Source organism: Acanthochromis polyacanthus, chromosome 10 (assembly GCF_021347895.1).
Source record: "Acanthochromis polyacanthus isolate Apoly-LR-REF ecotype Palm Island chromosome 10, KAUST_Apoly_ChrSc, whole genome shotgun sequence".
NCBI classification, from domain to species: Eukaryota; Metazoa; Chordata; class Actinopteri; family Pomacentridae; genus Acanthochromis; species Acanthochromis polyacanthus.
Genome location: NC_067122.1, coordinates 24,301,137 through 24,311,137, shown reverse-complemented (window position 1 = coordinate 24,311,137; position 10,001 = coordinate 24,301,137). Strand labels below are relative to the sequence as shown.

At 33.4% G+C, this 10,001-nt stretch overlaps 1 long non-coding RNA gene across 1 annotated transcript; it reads right to left on the bottom strand.

Annotated features, from left to right (window-relative positions):
- Positions 1 to 3,173: 3,173 nt before the first annotated feature.
- LOC127535818 (uncharacterized) lies at positions 3,174 to 4,557 on the bottom strand. The gene is made up of 3 exons (XR_007944691.1): positions 4,407 to 4,557; positions 3,570 to 3,678; positions 3,174 to 3,409 (listed from the first exon to the last, which is right to left on the bottom strand). It is a non-coding gene; the product is annotated as an uncharacterized LOC127535818 (long non-coding RNA).
- Between the last annotated feature and the right edge of the window lie 5,444 nt (positions 4,558 to 10,001).

Here is a 10,001-nt window from a genome sequence, read left to right as displayed (position 1 = left end):
CAGCAAAATATTTCAACAACTGGCCCAACTGCCGAAGACATTTAGTATTGATATTTACAGTGCCTGGAGGGTGTTTCTGAAAATGTTGTGACCCCTCTGACCTTTAGTAGCACTGTCAACTTAAAATTTTAAACTTTGGTCCTTGACAAGTTATCTTGAAAGTTAAAAAGTCTAATTTTACTGGAAGTTGCTGCACAAATCTGTATATTCGTGTACCCCTATTAGGCCAAAATTTCACACACAGACACAACAAATATTTAAATTTAATGATGCTAAAATTTGCTAAGTACATTCATGCTCTGCAGAGGATGATCCTTTAGCGTCCTGGACACTTCAGGGACAATCGTTTGGCTACAACTTGTACAGCTGCACACAAGCTAATCTAATTAATTCATTGGCGCCAGTGAATTTTCTATGGCTCCCAGAAGATGAATCATTTACATGTGACTTGTTCCAGTGCCATCCAAAAGTCAAAGGTAATATTTTAATCCCCTCCTCCTATAAAACAGCATGTGTTTGATGCAGTCAGGTAGTTGTATAATGATCTCGGGCTAAGCTCTGCTGTCTGACTAGCTGCTTCACTGGTCTACTTAATGTCAGTTCACCGACCAGTTGATGTCGATCTGGAGTGTAAGTAACCCAGCTGTAAACAATTCTGCTGTGAAATAAAATCACTTTTTCTCTTTCTTTTCTTGGATTTTCCTCCCATACGCACCTCCTAAGTTGCAATCTGTAACACAGTAACCCTTCTTGAGGTTAAGTGTTTAGATGGATACCCTCACAACACAAGTGGATGAACCAAAATCCTACCTGTAGTGGGGCTTGTACATAATATAAAAAGTGGAAAATGCATAATTTATTCACATATTTTTCGGAGGGAAAATATTCTTAAACTTGCATCGTATTTTGTCCTTCAGCTTGAAGCAGTGAATGTCTTTAGGTGGCTCAATATGTTAGGCAAGCTGTTTTAAATATTATTTGAAAAAGCATTAATTGCATGTTTTCAAGTCTAAAAGTATGTTATGCATTTTGTAGCAAGCACGCAAGTCACGGAAAAATGCAAATTTGTCATATACCGGGCTTTGCAAAAGTTCTGTTACACGGTTTCATGATCTTTAGAGACGTTTACATGTCGGGGTGAAAAATTCCATTAAACAAACTGAAAGTTCTACCTTATAGGCAGGTGTCATTAATACAAATTTGTTCTGAAATTGTATCAAGATGGAAGTCAAAAGAGTTGAGATATCTGCTCTCCTTCATGCTGGCCACAACAAGTCTGACAGAGCCAAGCAGCTGAACATCAGCCGGATGACCGTCCACAGAGTCGCGGAGAGGCTCAAGAATGGTGAAGATCTTTCAGTGATCTATCAAGAATGGTGAAAACCTGAAAGATCTTCACCATTCTTTAGCCTCTCCGCGACTCTGTGGACAGTCATCCGGCTGATGTTCAGCACAAAGGAGAGCAGATATCTCAACTCTTTTGACTTCCATCTTGACACAACTTCACCGGAGAAAAAAATTTGTATTAAGGACACCTGCCTATAAGGTAGAACTTTCAGTTTATTTAATGGAATTTTTCACTCCGACATGTAAACGTCTCTAAAGATCATGAAACCGAGTGTAACAGAACTTTTGCAAAGCCCGGTATATGAAGAGTTCATTTGCAAAAACAGATAACTCCCTTTTGATAAATTTTCAGAAAACTTTTTTTTATTGTTTACTTGAGATAATATCAATCAAACTGAAGTTGAGTGGATTTGACTCAGTAGAAAAATACACGACAAAATAGAGAAAAAAAATTATTAGTGTTAATATTATTATTACCTCAAGTAAACAATAAAAAAAAGAGTTTTCTGAAAATGGAGTTACCTGTTTTTGCTAATGAACTCTTCACATATATATATATATATATATATATATATATATATATATATATATATATGGCATGCCATACATGCCGTTTAGGAAATTACATATATAATGAAAGTCGATATATATATAATGAAAGTCGATATATATATAATGAAAGTTTGATATATATATATATAATGAAACTTGATATATATATAATGAAAGTTGATATACATATAATGAAAGTTGATATATATATATAATGAAAGTTGATATATATATAATGAAAGTTGATATATATATAATGAAAGTTGATATATATATAATGAAAGTTGATATATATATATATAATGAAAGTCGGAATATAGAATGTTCAGATTTTCATTCCATGTATTCAAAGTTTCATTCCATATATTCAGACTTTTTCCTACTGAGCCCTGGAAGGACATGGCAAACAAAAACAGGAACCTTATTGGACATTTGCTCTTCAGATGAGCTCTTCTGTGATTATCTATCTATCTTCATGGTTGTCACAGGGAACGGCAACTACGTTTGAGAAAACAGGTAATTTTTAGAGATGTTTTGATTCTGAACACTGAACGTGTTAGCATTAGCTTAGCTACTTAGCTTCGACTACATTTGCATCCCTACATAGCTTAAACAACTGCACCATATGTTGATGATAATGATAATATCTATGTTTACCTTTATAGCTGGTCTTAAGGCTAATTACGAGGCAGAGGTCAGCTGCTGCCTGGACACATCCATGATCACGCCACTGGTGGGACACAATCGTACTGGATTTCAGCTGAAGGCTGCTGTTCTGTCCAAACTGAGACATTTTTATTGTGACATACTCTCCACTGTTGTTAGCTTTTGATTCAATAATTTTTTTTGAGATGAGGAAATCACTATTGCATGTTTCTAGTTAAATACCCTACTTTTATGATATATCACTACAGCATGCACTTTTTATATTTTCCATCAATTTCACCCAAAAGTTGAATAACTATTTGTGAGCAGTGTATGTAGACACATAATAGAAGCACATTTCAATAATATATCTGCTGCAGTAGTGCAGTTTATCTACCTAGATTGGTGTAACAGTAAAAAAAAAAAAACATATGCTACTGATGTTTCTGACTAAAATCTGCTTGAAAAGCACAACTGCTTATCTGTCAAAATATGTGTAACAAAAGTGTGCACTGAACACTGAATAAAGTCTCTGTAGATTATAGACAAAATTTGCATCTCTCATCACAAATTTCTGTTTATTCACCCAAAGTGCATGAGTAAAATACAAAACAGGTGAAGTACTAAAAAAGATTTATTTTCTAGTAAAGCCAATAGTCAACAATGCAGTTTAATTCTGGGACAGTTGCTCCAGCACCGACACCATGCGTCCCATCAGTGCAACCAAGGTTTTCATTCATCTTCTGGATGTTCTGGAGCATGGCAGAGGTCACGTCTTGGTGTCTTCCGATCTGTTCCAAGAACCGTTCCTCTGACCTCTCCAGATACTGCAGAGGATCCACAGCAGCTTCCTGGTTCCCTTTTCCTGCATAAAAGCATCCAAAAAGTATTAGTTGTCAGTAATTATTTTCTATTTTCATAAACACAGTTAACTTAAAGTAAATGTTCTATTTTGTGATTTTAGGATGGGTCAAAAGATAACATACTGATCATGTTGATGTCTGCATAGTCTAAACAGATCTTACTTGATTTGGTCTGTAGAGAGGAGGACGGCGTGGAGGAGCTGCAGGACGGAACCAGTAAGCTGCAGACTAGTGCTCCTGGTAACTGGACCTCATCATCCAAGGCCGACAACTAAATAAAATGAACAAGACATGCTGTTGATAGCATCTGTAATACAAATGATTTTATCCATTAACTGATTTATTGCTTTGTCCATACAATGTTAGAAAGTGTTACAAATAATACCTGTAATAATTTCCAACAGTGATAAATGCCTTGTTTTATTTTACAACAAAAAACACCAAAAGCATCTGTGTATAAGAAATCAGTGCATTGGATTTCCACATCTGCAAAGCTAGAAAATCACACATCAGAATTTTACCTTGAAATTATGAAAATAGCTGCAGATTACCAGTACTCTTTACTTCATTGTGTTAACTTGATCATTTGAATCAGTTTTTTAGACTTGTATTACTGATACGAAACATAATCAACACATAAATTAAAATGTGTTCGCAAAGAGTTCACTGGTTCTTCAAGGAAAATTTCAATGATAACCATATAGTTCAGTAATATGATTAATGGGTCATTGTGTAACAGCGTGGGAGGTTCTGAATACAGGTCTTGGACTGAAATATTGCTGCTGCTTTCCTCCGGTTTTATAAGGAGTTGTTTCATAGCTTGTTAGCTTACCAGCGGCTAATTGGCTAGCAAACAATAGTTCAACGCCAACCTCTAATCAGTGATCCGGTGTCCGGACCGCGTTAGCTGGCGGAACGTTCATAATACTGATGTGGGACTGGTGTAGCTAGCGTATTCATAGTAGGATAACAGCAGGACGTTGGAGAAATAAAACTTACCATTATCAGGATCGCTGGTCTGCATGGCAGACTCTTAGCGCATCGCACTGCTTGAATGTCTGTGTATTTCAGGCCGATTTCAAAATAAAACTCAATAAAATTCTCGTCCGGGTGAGTGTCCTTCATTGTCGCTTCGCCATACGGACATGTCCCATATATATATATATATATATCAAGTTTCATTATATATATATCAAGTTTCATTATATATATATCAAGTTTCCTTATATATATATATATCAAGTTTCATTATATATATATAGACTTTCATTATATATATATCAAGTTTCATTATATATATATCAAGTTTCGTTATATATATATCGACTTTCATTATATATATATCAAGTTTCATTATATATATATATATCAAGTTTCATTATATATATAATTTCCTAAACGGCATGCCATATTATATATGTATATATATATATATATATATATATATATATATATGGCATGCCGTTTAGGAAATTATATATATAATGAAAGTCGATATATATATAATGAAACTTGATATATATATAATGAAACTTGATATATATATAATGAAAGTCGATATATATATAATGAAACTTGATATATATATAATGAAACTTGATATATATATAATGAAAGTCGATATATATATAATGAAACTTGATATATATATAATGAAACTTGATATATATATAATGAAAGTCGATATATATATAATGAAACTTGATATATATATAATGAAACTTGATATATATATAATGAAAGTTGATATATATATATATATATATCAACTTTCATTATATATATATCAACTTTCATTATATATATATCGACTTTCATTATATATATATCAACTTTCATTATATATATATCTCGACTTTCATTATATATATATATATCGACTTTCATTATATATATATATCGACTTTCACTATATATATATCAACTTTCATTATATATATATCAAGTTTCATTATATATATATATCAACTTTCATTATATATATATCAAGTTTCATTATATATATATCGACTTTCATTATATATATATATCAACTTTCATTATATATATATCAAATCTTTTTTTCCTACCGAGCCCCGGAAGGGACATGTCCGTATGGCGAAGCGACAACGAAGGACACTCACCCGGACGAGAATTTTATTGAGTTTTATTTTAAAATCGGCCTGAAACACACAGACATTCAAGCAGTGCGATGCGCTAAGAGTCTGCCATGCAGACCAGCGATCCTGATAATGGTAAGTTTTATTTCTCCAACATCCTGCTGTTATCCTACTATGAATACGCTAGCTACAACAGTCCCACATCAGTATTATGAACGTTCCGCCAGCTAACGCGGTCCGGACACCGGATCAGTGATTAGAGGTTGGCGTTCAACTATTGTTTGCCAGCCAGTTAGCCGCTGGTAAGCTAACAAGCTATGAAACAACTCCTTATAAAACCGGAGGAAAGCAGCAGCAATATTTCAGTCCAAGACCTGTATTCAGAACCTCCCACGCTGTTACACAATGACCCATTAATCATATTACTGAACTATATGGTTATCATTGAAATTTCCCTTGAAGAACCAGTGAACTCTTTGCGAACACATTTTAATTTATGTGTTGATTATGTTTCGTATCAGTAATACAAGTCTAAAAAACTGATTGAAATGATCAAGTTAACACAATGAAGTAAAGAGTACTGGTAATCTGCAGCTATTTTCATAATTTCAAGGTGAAATTCTGATGTGTGATTTTCTAGCTTTGCAGATGTGGAAATCCAATGCACTGATTTCTTATACACAGATGCTTTTGGTGTTTTTTGTTGTAAAATAAAACAAGGCATTTATCACTGTTGGAAATTATTACAGGTATTATTTGTAAGACTTTCTAACATTGTATGGACAAAGCAATAAATCAGTTAATGGATAAAATCATTTGTATTACAGATGCTATCAACAGCATGTCTTGTTCATTTTATTTAGTTGTCGGCCTTGGATGATGAGGTCCAGTTACCAGGAGCACTAGTCTGCAGCTTACTGGTTCCGTCCTGCAGCTCCTCCACGCTGTCCTCCTCTCTACAGACCAAATCAAGTAAGATCTGTTTAGACTATGCAGACATCAACATGATCAGTATGTTATCTTTTGACCCATCCTAAAATCACAAAATAGAACATTTACTTTAAGTTAACTGTGTTTATGAAAATAGAAAATAATTACTGACAACTCGTACTTTTTGGTGCTTTTATGCAGGAAAAGGGAACCAGGAAGCTGCTGTGGATCCTCTGCAGTATCTGGAGAGGTCAGAGGAACGTTTCTTGGAACAGATTGGAAGACACCAAGACGTGACCTCTGCCATGCTCCAGAACATCCAGAAGATGAATGAAAACCTTGGTTGCACTGATGGGACGCATGGTGTCGGTGCTGGAGCAACTGTCCCAGAATTAAACTGCATTGTTGACTATTGGCTTTTCTAGAAAATAAATCTTTTTAGTACTTCACCTGTTTTGTATTTTACTCATGCACTTTGGATGAATGAACAGAAATTTGTGATGAGAGATGCAAATTTTGTCTATAATCTACAGAGACTTTATTCAGTGTTCAGTGCACACTTTTGTTACACACATTTTGACAGATAAGCAGTTGTGCTTTTCAAGCAGATTTTAGTCAGAAACATCAGTAGCATATGTTTTTTTTACTGTTACACCAATCTAGGTAGATAAACTGCACTACTGCAGCAGACATATTATTGAAATGTGCTTCTATTATGTGTCTACATACACTGCTCACAAGTAGTTATTCAACTTTTGGGTGAAATTGATGGAAAATATAAAAAGTGCACGCTGTAGTGATATATCATAAAAGTAGGGTATTTAACTAGAAACATGCAATAGTGATTTCCTCATCTCAAAAAAAATTATTGAATCAAAAGCTAACAACAGTGGAGGGTATGTCACAATAAAAATGTCTCAGTTTGGACAGAACAGCAGCCTTCAGCTGAAATCCAGTACAATTGTGTCCCACCAGTGGCGTGATCATGGATGTGTCCAGGCAGCAGCTGACCTCTGCCTCGTAATTAGCCTTAAGACCAGCTATAAAGATAAACATAGATATTATCATTATCATCAACATATGGTGCATGTGTTTAACCTTTAAGCTATGTAGGGATGCAAATGTAGTCGAAGCTAAGTAGCTAAGCTAATGCTAACACGTTCAGTGTTCAGAATCAAAACATCTCTAAAAATTACCTGTTTTCTCAAACGTAGTCGCCGTTCCCTGTGACAACCATGAAGACAGATAGATAATCACAGAAGAGCTCATCTGAAGAGCAAATGTCCAATAAGGTTCCTGTTTTTGTTTGCCATGTCCTTCCAGGGCTCAGTAGGAAAAAGTCTGAATATATGGAATGAAACTTTGAATAGATGGAATGAAAATCTGAACATTCTATATTCCGACTTTCATTATATATATATCAAGTTTCATTATATATATATCAACTTTCATTATATATATATATCAACTTTCATTATATATATATCAATTTTCATTATATATATATATATCAACTTTCATTATATATATATCAATTTCATTATATATATATCAAGTTTCATTATATATATATCAACTTTCATTATATATATATATCAACTTTCATTATATATATATCAACTTTCATTATATATATATATATCAAGTTTCATTATATATATATCAAGTTTCATTATATATATATATCAAGTTTCATTATATATATATCAATTTTCATTATATATATATCAAGTTTCATTATATATATATCGAGTTTCATTATATATATATCAAGTTTCATTATATATATAATTTCCTAAACGGCATGCCATACATGCCGTTTAGGAAATTATATATATAATGAAAGTCGATATATATATAATGAAACTTGATATATATATAATGAAACTTGATATATATATAATGAAACTTGATATATATATAATGAAAGTCGATATATATATAATGAAACTTGATATATATATAATGAAAGTCGATATATATATAATGAAACTTGATATATATATAATGAAAGTTGATATATATATATATATCAACTTTCATTATATATATATCGACTTTCATTATATATATATATCAACTTTCATTATATATATATCTCGACTTTCATTATATATATATATATCGACTTTCATTATATATATATATCGACTTTTACTATATATATATCAACTTTCATTATATATATATCAAGTTTCATTATATATATATATCAACTTTCATTATATATATATCAAGTTTCATTATATATATATCGACTTTCATTATATATATATATCAACTTTCATTATATATATATCAAATCTTTTTTTCCTACCGAGCCCCGGAAGGGACATGTCCGTATGGCGAAGCGACAACGAAGGACACTCACCCGGACGAGAATTTTATTGAGTTTTATTTTAAAATCGGCCTGAAACACACAGACATTCAAGCAGTGCGATGCGCTAAGAGTCTGCCATGCAGACCAGCGATCCTGATAATGGTAAGTTTTATTTCTCCAACATCCTGCTGTTATCCTACTATGAATACGCTAGCTACAACAGTCCCACATCAGTATTATGAACGTTCCGCCAGCTAACGCGGTCCGGACACCGGATCAGTGATTAGAGGTTGGCGTTCAACTATTGTTTGCCAGCCAGTTAGCCGCTGGTAAGCTAACAAGCTATGAAACAACTCCTTATAAAACCGGAGGAAAGCAGCAGCAATATTTCAGTCCAAGACCTGTATTCAGAACCTCCCACGCTGTTGCACAATGACCCATTAATCATATTACTGAACTATATGGTTATCATTGAAATTTCCCTTGAAGAACCAGTGAACTCTTTGCGAACACATTTTAATTTATGTGTTGATTATGTTTCGTATCAGTAATACAAGTCTAAAAAACTGATTGAAATGATCAAGTTAACACAATGAAGTAAAGAGTACTGGTAATCTGCAGCTATTTTCATAATTTCAAGGTGAAATTCTGATGTGTGATTTTCTAGCTTTGCAGATGTGGAAATCCAATGCACTGATTTCTTATACACAGATGCTTTTGGTGTTTTTTGTTGTAAAATAAAACAAGGCATTTATCACTGTTGGAAATTATTACAGGTATTATTTGTAACACTTTCTAACATTGTATGGACAAAGCAATAAATCAGTTAATGGATAAAATCATTTGTATTACAGATGCTATCAACAGCATGTCTTGTTCATTTTATTTAGTTGTCGGCCTTGGATGATGAGGTCCAGTTACCAGGAGCACTAGTCTGCAGCTTACTGGTTCCGTCCTGCAGCTCCTCCACGCTGTCCTCCTCTCTACAGACCAAATCAAGTAAGATCTGTTTAGACTATGCAGACATCAACATGATCAGTATGTTATCTTTTGACCCATCCTAAAATCACAAAATAGAACATTTACTTTAAGTTAACTGTGTTTATGAAAATAGAAAATAATTACTGACAACTAGTACTTTTTGGTGCTTTTATGCAGGAAAAGGGAACCAGGAAGCTGCTGTGGATCCTCTGCAGTATCTGGAGAGGTCAGAGGAACGGTTCTTGGAACAGATCGGAAGACACC